The sequence below is a fragment of the Hyperoodon ampullatus genome (assembly GCF_949752795.1).
Source record: "Hyperoodon ampullatus genome assembly, chromosome: 18".
Taxonomy (NCBI): domain Eukaryota; kingdom Metazoa; phylum Chordata; class Mammalia; order Artiodactyla; family Ziphiidae; genus Hyperoodon; species Hyperoodon ampullatus.
In genome coordinates, this window is record NC_136931.1 from 40,269,900 (window position 1) to 40,289,332 (window position 19,433).

Genomic DNA, 19,433 nt, shown 5'->3' on the forward strand with positions numbered 1-19,433 from the left:
AAAGTAAGATAAAATAAAAATTTCTCATCAAAGAGAAAATGCCATCAAGAGATGGAAATTATTTTTTAAAAAGAAACAAATGTGGACTTCCCTGGCAGTCCAGTGGTTAAGACTCCACGCTTCCACTGCAGGGGGCACGGGTTTGAGCCCTAGTCGAGGAACTAAGATCCTGCATGCTGTGCGATGCAGCCAAAAAAAAGAAGAACCAAATGGAAATAATTCAGGGGTTACAAAAGTACAATAACCAAAATAAGGCTCAACAGTAGATCTGAGCTGGCAGAAGAAATGATCAGAAAACCTGAAGATAGAACAATGGAGACTATGAAATCTGAAGAACAGAGAGAAAAAAATATAGGAAAGTGAAGAGAGCCTCAGAGAAATGTGAGATGTCATTAAATGCAACAATATATATGTAGTGGGAGTACCAGAAAGAGGGGAGAAAGGGACAGAATATTTAAAGTATTAATGGCTGAAAATTTCCCAACATTGATGAAAAACAATATGTATATCCAGCAAACTCTACAAGCTCCAAGAAAGATTAAACACAAAGAGCTCTACATCCAGACATAACATAGGCAAAATGTGGAAAGCAAAAATAAAGACAAGATCTTGAAAGCAAAAAGGGAAAAACAATTTGTTACATACAAGGGCACTACAGTAAAATTAACAGCTAACTTCTTAACAGAAACGATGTAGGTTACAAGGCAATGGGATAAGATATTCAAATTACTGAAAGTAAAAAAGTGTTAACCAAGTATCTTATATTCAGCAAATTATCTTGCAAAAATGAAGGTAAAATAAAGACATTCCCAGATAAATAAAAACTGAGAATACCTGTTGCTGGCAGACCTGTCTTACAAGAAATAGTAAAGGTGAAATATTATTCAGCCCGCAAAAAGGAACAAAGTGCTGATACATACTGAAACGTGGATGAAACCTAAAAACATCATGCTAACTAAAAGAAGGCATTCATAAAGGACCACATACTGTATGATTCCACTCATAGGAAATATGCAGAATAGCCACATCGATAGAGACAAAGTAGATTAGTCATTACCCGTGGCTGGGGATGGGGAGGATGGAAAGGAGGGACTGCTAATAAGTACAGGGCTTCTTTTGGGGATGATGAAAATTTCTGAAAACTGATGGTAGTGATGGTTGCACAGCTCTGTGAATATACTAAAAACCATTGAATTCTATACTTTAAAGGGATGAATTGTATGGTATGTGAATTATATATCCCTAATAAAAATAGATACTAAAGAAAGTTCTTCAGATTGAAAGCAAATGACATCAGATGGTAACTTGAATCCAAACCAAAAAAAATAGCGAAGCGCTAGTAAATATGGGTAAGTATAAAAATCACTATGATTACATATTTCTTTTCTTTTCTTAATGGCCTTAAAAATAACTGCATAAAACAATATGTATTGTGGGCCTGTAACATACAGAAATATCATATATGTGACAGTAACTGCACAAGGAGCACAGCTGCATTGGAGTAAAGGAATATCACCTCAGGTAGTAGCTCAAATCCACAAAAATAAATGAAGAGATCAGAAATGGTAAATAAGGTTAATATAACAACGTCTATAAATCATGCTTGCTTTCCTTTATTCTCTCAGTGTTTTTACACGAAATAGAATTATATAAAGCAATAAACATGACCAGTTAGGTATTACTGGGTCTCTCACATATAATAGCAAAAGAGTTAGAAGGAATAGAGCTAGATAGGAGCAGTGTTTCTATATTTCACTGTTAATGAGTTATTACACATCCTAACAGATTCTGATAAGACATATATTTTAAGTCCTAGAGCAACCACTAAAAAATGACTAAGAAACAGTGAAAAATTAAAGGAATTAAAATGTCACCCTAGAAAATACTCACTTAATACAAAAGAAAGCAGGAAAGGAGGAACAGAGGGAGAAAAAGACATGTAACGTATAGAAAATAAAAAGCAAAATGGCAGATGTAAATCCAACCATATCAGTATAACATTAAACAAGAATGGATTAAACAAACCAATCAAAAGGCAGAGTTTGTAAGACTGGATAAAAAACACGTGATCCAACTAATGGTGTCTAGAGGTAACATGCTTTATTTTCAAAGACACAAATAGGCTGAAAGTAAAAGAAGAGAAAAATATATACCAAGCAAATAACAACCAAAAAAGAGAATGGAATGGCTACATTAATGTCAGGCACATTAGACTTTAAAACAAAAAATATTACTAGAGATAATGATAAAATTATTGTAATAATGACAAATGATGTCACAATCACATCCTAATGATAAAAGGTCAAGCCGTGAGGAAGATGTGACAATTACAAACATATACACACCTAAAAACAGACCCCCAAAATACACGAAGCAACAAACGACAGAACTAAAGGATGAAATAAACCATTAAAAAATAATAGTTGGAGATTTCAATACTTTCAACAGTGGATAGGGCACCTAGGCAGAAGATCAACAAGGAACTTGAAACTAACTAGACAAAACAGACAAAATACAGCATTCCACCAAACATCAGTAGAATACATTCTTCTCAAATTCACATGGAACATTCTTCAAGACAGACCGGATTCTAGCCCATATAACATGCCTCAATAAATTTTAAATTTTAAAATAAATTTAAGGGAATTCCCTGGCGTTCCAGTCATTAGGACTCCACGCTTCCGCTGCAGGGGGCATGGGTTCGATCCCTGGTGGGGGAACTAAGATCCTGCAAACCGCACAGCACAGCCCCCAAAAATAAATTAATTAATTAAATAAATTAAATTGAAAAAGAAACAAAGTATGTTCTCTGACCACAAGAGAATTAGATTACAAATCAATAAAAGGCAGCAATTTGGAAAATTCACAAATATGTGAAAATTAAGCAACACACTCTTTAATAATCAGTGTATTAAACAAGAAGTGGAATGATTGGGCTTCCCTGGTGGCACAGTGGTTCAGAGTCCGCCTGCCGATGCAGGGGGCGCGGGTTCGTGCCCCGGTCCGGGAGGATCCCACATGCCGCGGAGCGGCTGGGCCCGTGAGCCATGGCCGCTGAGCCTGCGCATCCGGAGCCTGTGCTCTGCAACGGGAGAGGCCGCAGCAGTGAGAGGCCCACGTACCGCAAAAAAAAAAAAAAAAAAAAGAAGTGGAATGATTAATTAGAAAATACTTTAGCTGAATGAATATAAAAACACAACATACTAAAACTTACAAAATGTAGCTAAAGCAATGTTCAGAAGGAAATCTATAGCTGTAAAATGTCTGTATTAAAAAAGAAGAAATATCTCAAATCATTTATGGTCAACTGACTTTCCACAAAGGTAGCAAGACAGGGCTTCCCTGGTGGCGCAGTGGTTGAGAGTCTGCCTGCCAATGCAGGGCACATGGGTTCGTGCCCCGGTCTGGGAAGATCCCACATGCCGCGGAGCGGCTGGGCCCGTGAGCCATGGCCACTGAGCCTGCGCGTCCGGAGCCTGTGCTCCGCAACGGGAGAGGCCACAACAGTGAGAGGCCCGCGTACAGCAAAACAAAACAAAACAAGGTACGAAGACAATTCAATGAGAAAAGAAGAGTATTTTCTAGTGCTAGAAGAACTGATACATACATGCAAAAGAATGAATTTGGACTCCTACCTCATACAGTATATAAAAGTTAACTAAAGATTGATCGCAGGCCTAAGAATAAGTTGGACTGCATCAAAATTAAAAACTTGTGTACTGCAAACCATATCACAAATAAAATGAAAAGACAACCCACAAAATGGGAGAGAATTTGCAAATCATATATCTGATAAGGGGCTTGCATGCAGACTATATAAGGAACTGAGACAACTCAATAATAAAAGGATAAGAATTGAATTTAAAAAATGGGCAAAGGATCCGAATAGACATTTCTCCCGAGAAGATATACAAATGGATAATAAGCACATGGAAAGATGCTCAACATCATTAGCCATCAGGGAAATGTAAATCAAAACCACAATGAGGGGGCTTCCCTGGTGGCGCAGTGGTTGGGAGTCTGCCTGCCGATGCAGGGGACGCAGGTTCGTGCCCCGGTACGGGAGGATCCCGCGTGCCGCGGAGCGGCTGGGCCCGTGAGCCATGGCTGCTGAGCCTGCGTATCCGGAGCCTGTGCTCCGCAACGGGTGAGGCCACAAACAGTGAGAGGCCCACGTACTGCAAAATAAACAAAGAAACACACAAACACCCCACAATGAACTACCACTTTACACCCACTAGGATGGGTGTAATAAAAAAGACAGCTAAGAAGTGTGAGCAAGGTTGTAGAGAAACTGGAACTTTCATACAATGCTGGTGGAAATTTAAAGTGACCTGGCCATTTTGGAAAACAGTCTCGCAGTTCATTAAACGGTTAGACATAGTTACCCTTTGACCCAGCAATTCCACTCTGAGTTTTATACCCAAGAGAAATGAGGACTTATGTCCAACAAAAACTTACACATAAATGTTCTTAACAGCACTATTTGCAATAGCCAAAGGACACAAACAACCCAAATGCTCGTCAACTGATGAATGGATAAATAAAATGTTGTCTATCCAGAGGATGGAATATCATTCATCCATAAAAAGAAATGAAGCGCTGATGCATACTACAACATGAACCTTGACAACATTATTCTAAGTGAACAAACTAGACACAGAATGTCACGTATTTTATGATTCCAATTATATGAAATGTCCAGAATAGGGAGACCCATAGAAAAAGTAGGTTGGTAGACTGGTGGTTGCCCAGGGCTGAGGAGTTGGGGGCTACAGGGCCTGTGTGTAACCGCTCGTGGATATAATCTTCTAGGGTGATGAAAATGCTCTAGAATTAGATTGTGGGATGGGTGTACAATCCTAACAATACACTAAAAAAAACACTGTACACTTTAAATGGGTGATTCATATGGCATGTGAATTATATCTCAATAAAGCTGTTTAAACAATTACTCGAAAGGGCAGGCAGAAGGGTGGTTAGGCTAAATGGCGTCTATTTTCTTTCTGGCTACAAAGTTATAAGCACCTAGAAGGCTGCTGGTCCCAGATGGTCCTGGGATAGTTCTGAACAGCAACGGGACCCCCAGAGCAGACCCAGGCGTAGGCCAGAGAGAATAGCTGGACCAAATTCTACAGGGGGCGGGGGTCTGGCCCCCCGCAGGCCTATCATGGGGTGATCAAGCTCACTCACCAAGCATGGCGCTGATGAGCATGTCGGGACGGGCCCGGGCAGATGTGGAACACAGAGTGTTGAAATACAGCCCAGAGCCCTCCCGGATGGGGCTGAGCCTCGGGGGCGGCGTGTAGGGAGGGCACTGGGACAGTCCCTTCAGGAGCCGGTCCACTAGGAACACGGGTGAGCACAGGTAAATCTGGCGGCATCCTCCCGGGCCCGGCTCCCCAGACATGGAGGTTGGAGGAGGGATGAGCAGTGCCTTGGGCCGGAGGAGCTTCTTCCGCTTCCTGTGTTGGCTGCTCTCCTTGCTGTCTCACTCTTCCCCATCCTTCTTCTGTCCCTGGAGAAGAAGAGACTTCAGAACCACGGGGGTGGGTCTCTGGTGCCCTCGGGGCTCCCACAGCTCACTCTCCCAGCCGGCGCGTTCCGGGTCGTCAGTGTCTGGGGATGGGTCTATCTACTCCGCTGGGCTGGGAGCCCCAGGAAACGGGGGCAGGCCTGTTGTGGTCGCTGCAGTGTCCCCAGCCCTGCCCAGCACAGGGCCAGACACAAGGAAGTTCACTGGAGGTTGAATGGATGAATGAACACGCAAATCAAGCTCTTCTGGAGTCAGGATTTGGGGGCTTTTCTCACAGCTCCCACTGGCATCTGGAAAGCAGCTGGAAGGAAGTGCACCCACCTTGCTCCCGGGGGGATGGTTCGCTGGAGCCACTGGCACCGACACAGGGACAACCAAAGGGGCTGCGGTCATGTTGTCCAAGGACTTCCTGCCTCCCGGGGAACTCTGCCTGTCCCCCTCCGGCCTCAGCACCTGTTTGGTGGCTTGCAAAACTCCATGCCACACACCTACACACAGAGAAGAGCCAGCCCTTTAAGAGACACAGTACGTAGGGAGCAAGGGGCCCCTCCAGAGCAGCACAGCCCTGACTCCCGGCCCCCAGCCAGGCTCCCCGCAGGAGGACGGCTCCATCCTGAGATGAATGGCAGCTTCGCGCCCCTTCACCTGCGGCTCCTGCTTCCCTCGAGGTGACGGCCACTGGTCGCTGTGAAAACACATGTGGCTGCTCAGCCCTCTCTCGGTGTAAAACATCTGGCTGCAATTCTTGCAGACATAAGTGCTCCTTGGCTCTGCCCAGTCTGTGGGACCACCATTGTGCTGGTTACTGTGGGGAAGAAAGGGAGAATGGGACTCCGTCCCCAAACACTGATCCTCTGACAGACAGCTTTGGACGAACCCTAAAGAAATGGAGATGATGCCCCCGATTCTCCGTGGCCTGGTGCTCGCCCCTTCAGGAGTGAAGCATCCAGAGCTCGCTCACCCAGGGCCAGCACATCAAAGCCACCAGAGGACTCCCGAGGGGCTTCTGAACTTACCAGCCCCACGCCATGTTCTCCTCCTTCATTGGGTGGGGGAGCCGGTAGATATTTCCACCCTGAAGATGAAAATACATCTGAGCCAACATATCAGAAATGAGATGCAAGAGTGAAAACTATAAGACTTGGAAGAAAACACAGGTATAATTCTTGGTGACCCTGGAGTAAGCAGTGGTTTCTTGGATGACTCCAAAACCAAACAAAAGACAGACGTATTGGACTTCAGCAAAACTTACAACTTCTGTGCTTCAAAGGACATCATCAAGAAGTGAAAAGACAGAATCAGAGAAAAAAGTTGCAAATCATGTATCTGATAAGGGACTATGTATATTTCTGTATCTGTGATACATAATGAACTCTCACAGCTCAAAAATAAAATCACAACCCAATTTAAAAATGGGCAAAGACTCTGAAGAGACACTTATCCAAAGAGGATATACAAATGGCCAATAAACACATTAAAAGATGCTCAGGATTATTAGCCATCGGGGAAATGCAAATTAAACCATAATAAAATTATCATTTCCCACCCACTAAGGTGGCTGTAATCAAAAGAACCAACTGGACAATAACAAGTGTTGGTGAGGATGCAGAGAAACTGCAGGCCTCATACACTCTGGGTAGGAATATAAAACAGCACAGCTTTTTGGAAAAGTCTGGCACTTCCTCCAATAGAATTACCCTAGAGCCCAGCAATTCCCCTCCTAGGTATTTTACAAGAGAAATGAAAACATATGTCTAAACAATAATCTGTACACAAATGTTCATAGCACCATTATCACAATAGCCAAGAAGGGAAAACAACCCAAATATCTATCAGCTGATGAATGGATAAATAAAATATGGTGTATCCATACAATGGACAAGTTACCAGCGATAAAAAGGAGTGAAGTTCTGACCCGTGCTACAGCACAGAGGAACTCTGAGAACATCATGTGAAGTGAAAGAAGCAAAAGACACAAAAGGCCACGCAGCGTTATGATTCCAATCACATGAAGTGTCCAGAATAGGCAAATCCATGGAGACAGAAGGTAGATGCATGGTTGCCAGGGGCTGGGAGGGATGGAGAGATTGCGGGTGACAACCAATGGTGTGGGGTTTCTTTTTGCGGTGATGAAAGTGTTTTGGCAAAGAGTGGCGATGGGTGCACCACCTCGTAAACAAACTAAAAACTACTGGATGGTGCACTTGAAGATGGCGAATTAGATGGCACGTGAATATTTAAGCTGTGAAAAAAAAAGAGTAGGAGGTAGCTGTGGTGTGACTGGAAGGATGCTGGACCTCGGAACATCATGAAGAGACGTGGCCGAGCTCTCTGCACCCAGGACCTCGTGGGCACGATGTGGGAGGACCCAAGCTGCTCCACAAGGGCGGACCGGCGCCAGGCCTGCAGCAGGGGCCAAGTCGGACTTGTGGACCTGTGATTCACAACCAGAATAGACACAGCATTTCACGTACAAATATCAAGGGCAAAGGAGCTCTGCCTTTCATTCTCTGAAAAAGAGAAGGAGGCAAATCCAAAAGGAAGCGAAAGGCAGAAAGAAAGCAAATAGAAAAAGTTTAGTGAAGAAACATGATGCAAAGTGTCTCTGACAACTCTAAAGCCCTGTTCTGTTTTGTGTGTGTGTGTTGCAGGGCGGAGGGTGATGGAAGGAACCATCACTTCTCTGGACCTTCATTCCCCCCTCTGTAAACAAACTGCATCTGACGATTTGCTGACGTTATATACAGTGCCTGGACAAGTCAGAAACACGGACACAGGTAAGGACGACACTCTGCCTCCCGCATGGTTAGGTCCCATGAGAGGGCCCTGGTACCTGGATCCTGTTGAGTATCATCAGCTTGGACTTGGAGTCCCAGGGGAGATCCGCTGGAGGCCCGGCCAATGACGAGAAGGAGGCCATGGCTACCTGGCTTGGAGAAGCCGCACAGCACATATCCATTTTCACCTTCTCCTTCCGGAAGCCTGGAAAGCGATGGGTCTTGGAGTTGCCAGAGAAGAGCCTGTAGCCTCCACCCCAGGAGCAGGCCGGGCCCTCTCCACCTTTTGTGGCCCCGGAAGCCGTGCCATTCTCAGCCTGGGCCTGCTTCCCTCGGAGGTGGGCTCTGGATGGCTCCTCCCCTCCTAACTGGGTCAGATGCAGGCCCCCGGGGGAGAAGATATCCCCCAGGTCCAAGGTCCCTTTTGAGGATCTCAACTGCTTGGCCAGAGAGGAGATGTCTGGGTTCCCATGAGGGTCCAGGGACGCCGCCATTCGGGCAGGTGGAGCAGCAGCCACATTTGGTCTTCCCTTTGTGTCCTGGCTCACGCTGCTGGGGGAGGCCTCTGTGGGGAAAGCGGGTGTGGATTTTCTCCTGCGGGCTAGGGATCCCTCTGGATCAGGGTTCACGGGGCCAGCATGGAGAGAGTCAACAGTGGGCGCCATAGGCGGGGGCTGCTGCGGCCACGGCCCCTGCAGTGACTTCAGGGCAACTTGCTTGCCGTCGGGTGTGGGAAGCTGGGAGGAGGCGGCAGCCACCTGGGTGTGGGAGAAGATCCGCTGGGACTTGGTGATCATCTGGAACACCTGCATCTGCTCGTGGCTCACCAGAGACTCCTGAGACTTCAGGAACAGCTGCCGGAAGAGCGGCGTGGCATCCGACGGGAGCCCGCTGGACTTCTGGCCGTCCTGGGGGCCAGGCTCACCAGGGTTCTGCCACGAGAAGGAGTCGCAGTCGAACTTGCTCTTCTTGGAAGCCCAGGAGTCGTCTTCCCCGCTGGTGCTGACATATCTGGGGTCGCCCGAGGCCTCCCCCTGGGCCTTCAGGAGCGTGGGAGGGAAAGACGGCGTGTCCTCCAGACCGGTGCCCTGGCTGGGTGAGGGCTCCCCCGCAGGGGAGTCGCTGCTGAGCCCGGGGCCAGGCTCGGAGCCCTCCCGGGACGGCACTGCAGAGGGCTTGTGGACGACAAACATACTGTTTCCTTTGCTCTTGATGCAGCCCTGCTCAATGCACACAAAGGGCTTGGTCTTCTGGTTGGTGAGCATGTGCCCGGTCCTGGCATCACATGAGGAGAAAGTTAGTGGGTGTCTCGGGGTGGGTCACCCACTGCAGGAACCCAGGCGTGTCCCCAGGGGGCAGCAGTATCGCAACTCAGAAACTGTGCTCAGACCCTATGAGGAAAGACCCCTGCTACGGCCAAAGACGTCTGGAAGGGGGAGCTCTTGCCCTCACCCCTAAGCAAACCCCTAATCTGAGATTAAAAAAATCAGTGGGAGCCAAGTCACAGTTCCCCAAAGTGGGTTCCTAAGGAACACCAGTCTCCAGGGTTGCTCCCTGAGGACTTGGGCTCAGCTGGCAAATAAGTTTGGAAAAAACACTGTTTACTTCTTGGAGGTTCATTGTAGCAAACTGAAAAGCCACAGAGCAGATAAAGAGAGATCTGTTGAACTTTGCATGTCTCTCAAACTTATTTACCCACAAAACCATTTTTTTTAAATAGACCCTTTTAGCATCCCCAAGAAGCAGAGAACCAGAGTTCTGAGAACAAACTTAAGGAAACGCTAACTTGGGGATGATCCTTCCTTGAACAAAGGAGTCTTTGCCTTCCCACAGGAGTCCTCTATACAGCTACCTGGGAGCCCCACAGCAACAACAACAAAAAGCCAAATGTGCCTATAATTTCTGCAAATATAAAAGAATGCAAGTATGTATTATATTTACATCATACTTATACCTGCATTAATATATTATAAATATAAACAAATGGGTAAATCACCCTCTGGGTTCCCAACAATCCTACTCCGGATGGTTCTAATCAATGGAACCCAGTAAATAATGAAACCCTTTCCCAAACGTGGACCCTTGGCCTCCATCTGAGGGAAGCAGCAGAGAGGGCATCCGGAGACCCACTTTCTAGCCCTGTTACCAGCTTGTGACAGGAGTAAATCATTTCCCATCCTTAATGGCGAGAGGGGAGAAGACACAATGAACGCGGGATCCATCGAAGCCTCAGTAAAGGCCGGGCGAGCTGTAAACATGCAAGGGATCGTCCTCTCCCACTTACGAGTCTCTCAGTTTGAAAGTCTGTCTCTCCTCCCTCGGCAGCAAGTAAAGCTTATCATTTCTAAGACATGAAGAACAAATGGAATTCTGCTCCTCTTACACTGAGCTTGCTTTTTAAAGTCAAGTTTAAAAAAAAATCGAGTTAATAAAAGGGGGAATTAAAAAAGGAAAAAAGAGAGTGAACACTGCATTGCCATGTTCTAGAAACAGGTATTTCAGAACCCCTCACGCCCTGGTGTTATCCCAACATATATTCCTCATGGAGTGCATATCTGTTCTGCTCAGACACCTGCCAGGGACTCTGAAACTTTCTCTACAGAGTTAGCCCAACTCCCTCCATGACAAAATTGCCTCTGGAGTGTGTTTTTAAAGCACATGGGTCCTGTCTGCAAATCGCAGTGGCGCTCTCCTCACTGGAGTGAATCTGGAGGCTGGGGAGGGCGGGCTGTCCGGGGCAGTGTAGGCCCTGCCCCCCCAAACACTGGCCGTGGGAGGAGCACAGGTCGCACACACCTAGGACACCCGGCGGTGGGGGGCGGTGCAGGTGGATGGGAGGGGATGCAAAAGAACCAGGAACACGCCCAGCCCCCAGCAGCCCCCTGAACAGATGTCCCGACCAGACTCCTACATACAGGTGGTCCTGACGCTTAAAGGCCTTGCTGAAGATTTTGCACACGTGTCTCCTCTCCTGGCTGTGCGTCAGGGAGTGCTTGCTGAGAGAACTGGCGCTGCTGAACACCTTCCCGCAGAGGCTGCAGTCCAGGAGTGGGTTCTGAGGGGACCTGTGCGGCCGCTTTCCTTTCCTTGTGCTCCCAGACGTGGCCCTGCCTCCTTCGTTAGCCTCTTTGGGCACCTTGACCACGCCTAACCCCAGGTCTAGACAGAGGGAGAAAGAACAGGTTATGACATCCGGGGACATCGGAGCCCGGGCCGAAGCACTCTACCACCCTTGGACCAACTTCAGTAGCTGAGTCCAACTCAGGGAGTTGGGCGAGAACCCCAACTTCAGCAGCTTCACTCGCAGAGAAGACCAGGCTTAGCACCAGGTGAGGGGGAGAAGGGACCCTGGTCAGGCCACACCTCCAGGGCGGCACCCAATCTTGAAGCCACACTTGGGGGGTAAGGGAGGGGACAGCAACAGTCTGAGAGCTTCCAGGACAGAGTGACTGGACAGGCAGGACTTCATGACGGTAACATCAACAGCACACTTGCAAGTGCAATCCAGAAATGCACAAGGCAAAATCTTAGAAAAGTTTAAGTCCTTTCTCCCAGCCAATTCCACTCTCGGTTTTTTAATTAAGGAAATTAAGGCAGATCTGTACAAATTAACGGAGATCTTGCAGTGAACTGCAAGCGAGTTAACTGTAGCATTGTTTTTCCTGGTGAAATGTGAGAAACCACCTAATAACTGACACGAGGGCAGGTGGGTGACTGCATTCTGGTCTCAATGGTCTATGGCGCAGGCATTTAAGATAAAACTGTAGGAAAATATCCGTTGACGTGAAAGGATGTTCATGCTGTACCACTAAGTGCTGTGCCACTAACAAGAGGATTGTTGAAAAACGGAATGATCTAGTCTTTAAAAGGGAAAAATAAATTTGAATAGAAACAAACAGAATGGGATTGATTGGTAGGATCATGGATCAACTTAATTTTCCTTTTCCTGTATATCTGAATTTTCCATGTTTCTGTACTCCTTGGGTAAATGAGTAGCAGGGTTTTTTTATAATTTCATTTTTGATTTTTTCCTTTCACCCATGAGTTATTTTAGAACAGTGTTCTTTAGTTTCCAAATACTTGAAGACTTTTTTCTATTTCTTTTATTTATTTATTTATTTTTGGCTGCTTTGGGTCTTCATGGCTGCGCGAGTTTTCTCTAGTTGTGGCAAGTGGGGGCTACTCTTTGTTGCGGTGCGTGGGCTTCTCATTGCAGTGGCTTCTCTTATTGAGGGGCATGGGATCTAGGCTCACGGGCTTCAGGAGTTGTGGCACGTGGGCTCAGTACTTGTGGCTTGCGGGCTCTAGAGCGCAGGCTCAGTAGTTGGGGCGCATGAGCTTAGTTGCTCCGCGGCATGTGGGAGCTTCCTGGACGAGGGCTCGAACCTGTGTCCCCTGCATTGGAAGGCGGATTCTTAATCACTGCGACACCAGAGAAGTCTGCGATAAAGTATTCTTAAATTAAGATATGTACTGTGTGTGTGTGTGTGTGTGTGGTACACGGGCCTCTCACTGTTGTGGCCTCTCCCGTTGTGGAGCACAGGCTCCAGACGCGCAGGCTCAGCGGCCATGGCTCACGGGCCCAGCCGCTCCGCGGCATGTGGGATCTTCCCGGACCAGGGCACGAACCCATGTCCCCTGCATCGGCAGGCAGACTCTCAACTACTTTTCCAACAGGGAAGCCCCACTTTTTTTTTTTTTTAACACATAATGCTACTCCACACTGAATAGACTATAGTATAGTGTAAACATAACTGGGCACTGGGAAAGAAACAAACAAAACTCCTATGATTGGCCTTATTGTGGTGGTCTGGAACCGGACCTGCAGTACCTCTGATGTATGCTGATACTTGAGCGACGGGAGTCAAAACTGAGAGCAGAGGTTCTCTAACTCTGGTTTCATTAAGAAATAGCTGGTGAGACTGTGTGAAAAATTCAGGTTCAAACACACCTAGTGCCCAGATCTTAGTTTTTAATACTGTTCTCCAATAAAAGTAACCAGGGCTCCTTGGATAAACGGCTGGTTCTAAGACTGGGCAGGAATTTATACAGGATGTGCTTAGAGTATCTGGTAGTTCCAGAACAGAAGTCTCTCAGCCTCCATCTCGTTGTCTCTCTCCCTCATAGACACACACACACACATGGGGTATGTCAAAGAGACACAGGAGCCAACTGAATGAGCTCCCAATAGTCAAAGCTGGAACAATCTGAGCAACAAAGTAGCACTGGATAATAACCCAGTCTATAAAATCTCCGTGAGCCCACGCTGACGTAAATGAATGACTGAACAAATAAATAAATGGCCGTGCATGATTCCAAATAATTTGTGTGGCTATTCTGCCCTCAAGAAGTTGAAGCATGACTCTTCACACCTTACGCATGAACTGTGCACAGTGACTTCCTTCCACAGATGACAGTATTGGGGGCGGGGACTAAGTTTACAGCGTAGAAACATGACAAACATTGTCAGCCAGGTGGTGGAGGTTAACGTCAACAGTGACAAGTCACACTGATACTGTGCACCCTGAATACCATGTGAGGACAGTGGCACTTCACTTCTGTGGTCTTCCTCCCCCTCGGATCATAAGAAACATAAGACAAACCCCAGCTGAGGCACATTCTCCAAAATACCTGACCACGACTTCTCATAACTGTCATCAAAAACAAGGAAAGTCTGGGAAACTGTCACAGCCATGAGGAGCCTAAGGAGATGTGACAACTAAATGTAATGTGGTGTCCTGGGAGGATCCTGGCACAGAAGAGGGACATGAGGTAAAAACTAATGAAATCTGAATGAAGCATGGACTTTAGTTAATAATAACATAGCAATATTGGTTCATTAATGGTAACAAAAGTACCATACTCATGTAAGATAAGAATAGGGGAAACTGAGTGTGGGGTATATGGAAATTCTCTATACCATCTTCCCAATTTTTATGCATATCTAAAAACTATTCTTCTAAGAAAGTTTCTTTAAAAAATTTAAGTTCCAGGGCCCTACCTCCAATGATTCAGATTAGGAAAGTCTGTGGTGGGGTACAGGAATTTGCATTTTTCACAGGACCCCTAGATGATTACGATGCAGATAATTTGGGGTTGAGAAAACACTGTTTTCTGGGGGTGGAGTTTGGCTGGGGGGAGGTAATTCATAAGAAACCTTTGCCCAACTCTCTTCTTACATTCAGAAATTCTTCTGGACCACCCACTTGTGCTTGCCACTGTATTCTGACCGCAGATAAGATGGGGGTGAGTTTGGATAACCACAAACAGTTTGGGTTCCCTGCCCCTCTAAGCAGCACTATTGTAAAAGCTTCCAATAGTTTAAAGCTGTTAAGTTTCAGCTTAATTTCGTACACAGCAATAGATAACTAACATACCACCCGGCCATGAAGCCAGAGACTTTCATTTCCAGTGTCATCGGGCTTCACTTGTTATAGAGGGTGGGACCCACACGGTGACAGCAACAGCATGAGTGCTCAGGTCATATGGGGCACCTGCCAATATCCGATTTACATTTTTCTCATCAAGGCTTCCCTGGTGGCGCAGTGGTTGAGAATCTGCCTGCCAATGCAAGGGACACGGGTTCGAGCCCTGGTCTGGGAAGATCCCACATGCCGTGGAGCAACTAGGCCTGTGAGCCACAACTACTGAGCCTGCGCGTCTGGAGCTTGTGCTCCGCAACGAGAGGCCGTGACGCTGAGAGGCCCGCGCACCGCGATGAAGAGTGGCCCCCGCTCGCCGCAACTAGAGAAAGCCCTCGCACAGAAACGAAGACCCAACACAGGAAAAAAAAAAAAAAAAAAAAAAAAAGTTAAAGGGCATTAACAACAAGCCAACCAACCAGATATATGGGGGTAGGCGTTTTCCATCCCAGTTACAGAATGAGAAAACTGAGACTCAAACAGGGAAAATGACTTGCCCAAGGTGGCAAAGAAGGAAGAAGAGCCAGGCTGTAGATTCTGGTTCATCTGATGCCAGAGTCCTTTCCCCAACCACAGTGCCCGCACCGCTTCCAACTCAACTTCCTCCTCTGCTCCTCCTCCCTCCCCGTCTTTTCAGATGTACTGAGCTGCAACCTGGCCCTTCTGTGAAGCCTCCTGACACCACCGTTTGCCCTGCTCCCCTAGCCAGTCCCTCCGAAGGCAGCACACAGTTACAGACACAATCACGCCTTTAAGCCATCAATCCTCTGATGTGTCCCTCTTCCTCATCTCAGTTAACAGAATCTACTCAGTTGCTCAAACCCCAACCTGCCCTGCCAACCTCCATCTGTCCTTTTCCTTTCCAGCTCTCCCTGTGACGTGAGACCCATCAGCAAGTCTGAATCTACTTCTAACGTGATCCCTAATCCTTGCGCTGCTGGCCTCTTCACTGCTCCTCCAGCCCAGGCCACCATCTCGGCTGAGAGCCTTCCAGCTACTCTCCAGGATTCCCGTCTTGCCGCCCACGGCCCCCACACAGCAGCTAGAGCTTTGCACAGCCTCCCCTGGTTCCCGTGGCAGACTCTGTGCTTTGCCTCACCGGGGCCTGGAAGTCGGTCTCAGCCTCAGCAGCATCCTCAGTGTGGCTTCCCACCCCCGCGCCATCCACCTGCCAAAGTCTGCCACTCCGTCACTCCCTCGGACTTGGCCCCCTGCTGTACTTTCCTCATGTCACTTTGTGGTGGACACAAGGTCTGACTCCCCAGTGGCCATTTCTGCTTGCTCTTCTTTTCCTGGCAAATGGGATTCCAGTTTGGATCGGATGACAACAAATTTGAGGGAGCACACGGGTTCTCCCCACTCCTGGAACTGGGGGGAACACAACTTATGCTTTTGTCCTGGAGACAAATCTTGAGGGTCCGGGATAACGGTGGCCACTTCCCTTTCCACTGCCACGGATCAGTTTAGAAAGAGCACGGGCTACAGTTCTGGCCGAGGAGACGTGAGGGGCGTTCTGTTGGGCGCTGCTACAAGCTTTCCTCACTTTTAAAAAGGGGAACAAGGAAGGGAGGGAGCTGCTCTCTGCCCTGCACCCTCCGAAGGTTTGGTTGCTCGGCGTAGAAGAGGGGATTCTTGCTGCTGCTGCTGCTGCAGCCGACTTGCAGATGCTGGCCACTGCTGGCAGGCCTTGACTTCACTGTGGAGCCACTGGCACCACCACGTGTCCTGAGAGCTTAAACCTACGCTGACTCCTCTGTTATTACGGCCAAAAGCATATGCACTATAGATATCTAAACTCACCTTTTTGCTGCTTTATCACTCCTACCTTCCCGCTCCTAAAATGTAAGCTCTGTGAGGGGAGGGGCCTGTCCCTCCATCACTATGTCCCCATCACGTGGACTGGGCATTGTCTGGCACAGCTACAGCAGGTGCTTGATAAATGCTGGCTGCATTCATGTATGAGGCTCCTCCAGGGCAGGGACTCAGTCACTGTGGCTTCTGGGAGCGGCAGGGGCTCAAAAGCCTTCGCTGCATCAACAAGCAGGGAAGCCAGAAGACAGCTGCTTAAAAAACCAATTTAATAATATATAAGGAAAAACGTACAAAAACAAACTAACAAAGGAGACGCAACAGGGCTCGAGGTGCCCATCCCAACTAGCTGCCCACGCAGAGGGCCGATGCCAGCCCCTAGCTCGCCCTCCTCCTCCTACAGTTGGAAGGGCTCCACGGGCCACCTTGCCCTGACGGTGGGATCCACGTGGTCCTGAAGGCGGTGCCACTTCATGTGGGCATTCCGACCCTTGATCTTGCCAAACACCCTGAGGAGGCACCAGAGGACACAGGGGTCAGAGCAGGGGGAGGCGGGTAGCCCTGAGGGGGGCACCCCAGAGGGCTGAGGGCAGGCGGTGTGGGAGCATCCAGGGAAAGGGCGGTACCTCTCACACTCCCGGCAGGGAAAGAAGCCCTGGCTCTTGCTGCTCCCCGGCAGCTCAGGGGTCCGCTTCGAGCTGGTGCTTGGGCTGGAGTTGGGGATGGACTCCCTCCTGTAACTCTCAGTAGTCCTCTGTAATTCGGGGGTTGGACGGTGGCTGCGTTTCCTCCGAGGGCTACGAGTGACCTGCACAGGGGGCAGAGGTGATGAAAGGGTGCTGACGGCCCCGCCACCCTTCTAAGGGAGAAGCAGGTGTCCAGAGCGTCCAGACGTCACGGGGTGCACCCCCCCCACCGCCACCCAGCTTGGATGGGCACCGGGCATCCAGATCCCTGCTGAACTCCTGAAGCCCTACCCCGAGACCCTCTACCTTCGCTTCTGTCCTGTCTGCTTCACCCAGCTCTCTCTTGACCCTCTTTTTTGGCACTGGGGCTCGGCCGCGGTCAGAATCGATCATTATTTTCTGAGTGTAGTAGTACTCGACACACTGGGCTACTGTTTTAGTCTGGACCTAGTGGAGGAAGACAGAAGCCGGCTAAGGACAGTGCCTCAGGAGCAGCAGTGAGGATGGCGTTGACGCCCTAAATCCCCTCCCCATGGGGCCAGCTGCCACTTTTTGAAAGCCCTCCTGAAACGTCTCTCCCCTATGGCTTGGTATGCTCCTCTGCTACGGGGGACAGAGAATCACAAAGTCCTCCTGGGGATGAAGGAGTTCAGAGAGAAGCCACCAGAGTCGACACCATCTAAGCTCTGCACGCTCTGAGCAACAAGGCTGGCCCAGGAAGGCTTCTCTCCAGGAAAACGCACACAAAGGTACACACGAGGACGCTCACTGTGACATTATGTGGAGCCACATGTCTACCGACTGGGACTAATTAAAGCAGAGTGTCCTTACGTGGTGGATACCTCATAGCCTTATGCGACAGCTAGGCAGAGCCCTCCAAAAAACTGAAGAGGAAGGAATACTTCCCAACTCAGTCTGTAAGTTCAACATTTCTCTGATACCAAAGCCAGACAAAGATATTACAAGGAAACAAGGCTACAGACCAATGTCCCTCATGAACATAGATGAAAATTTTGAAACAAAAGTTTAACGAACAGAATCCAACAATATATATATGTGTGTATATATATATATATATATATATATAAAGGACAATATACCATGACTAAGTGGAGCTCATCCCAGAAACGTGAGGTTGGTTTAACAATCTAAAATCAATGTAATTCATCATATTAAACTTAAAAAAGAGAAATCATATGAGCATCTTGATAGGTGCAGAAAAAGCATTTGATACAATCCAATGTCCATTCCTGATGGAAACTCTCAGCACAATAGGCATAGAAGGAACTTCTCTTCAACCTGATAAATGATACCTACAAAATCCCTACAGCTAACGGTGGAGTGGTTTCCCCTCAAATATCATGAACAAGGCAAGGATTTCCACTCTCACCACTTCTACTCAATACTGTACTGGTGGTTCTAGAGTGCAAAAAGGCAAGAAAAAAAGTAAAGGCATCCAGGTTGGAAAGGAAGAAATAAAAGTGTCTTTATTTGCAGATGATATGACTGTCTATGTAGAAAATTCAGTGGAATCCACAAAGAAGTTACCAAAACTAGTAAGTTAGTTTGGCAACATTTCAGAACACAAGATCAATATAAAAATCAATTTTATTTCTATACATACTAGCAACAAACCATTGGAAACTGAAATAAAAAAGAACTCTATAACATCATAAAAAAACACAAGTACTGGGCTTCGCTGGTGGCGCAGTGGTTCAGAGTCCGCCTGCCGATGCAAGGACACGAGTTCGTGCCCCGGTCCTGGAGGATGCCACGTGCCATGGAGCGGCGGGGCCCGTGAGCCATGGCTGCTGGGCCTGCGCGTCCGGGGCCTGTGCTCCGCGGCGGGAGAGGCCACAATGATGAGAGGCCCGCGTACCGCAAAAAAAAAAAAAAAAAACCCAACAAAAACAGAAAAGAAACCAAGCGCTTAGGAATAAATCCGACAAAAAGTATGCAACAACTGTACACTAAAAACTTCAAAACATTGCTGAAAAATTAAAGATTGAAATAGAGCGATATACCCTGTTCACGAGTCAGAAGACTCAATATTGTTAAGGTAACAACTCTCCCCAGTTGACCTATAGAGTCAAAAACAGTACCAATCAAGTTCCTAGCAGGAATTTTTATTTTGAAATTGACAAGTTATTTCTAAAATTCATAGGGAAATAAAAAGGATCTAGAATACAAAAAATAACTTTGA

At 47.6% G+C, this 19,433-nt stretch overlaps 1 pseudogene across 1 annotated transcript in view; it reads right to left on the reverse strand.

Annotated features, from left to right (window-relative positions):
* Positions 1-16,796: 16,796 nt before the first annotated feature.
* The window catches only part of LOC307066832 (zinc finger protein 541-like), a 32,863-nt pseudogene continuing 30,226 nt past the window's right edge, over positions 16,797-19,433 (reverse strand). Inside the window, exons 14-16 of the transcript in view lie at positions 17,537-17,677; positions 17,171-17,352; positions 16,797-17,053 (exon numbers count right to left, since the gene is read on the reverse strand). The product of the transcript in view is annotated as a zinc finger protein 541-like (transcript). The remainder of the gene's footprint in view (positions 17,054-17,170; positions 17,353-17,536; positions 17,678-19,433) is intronic.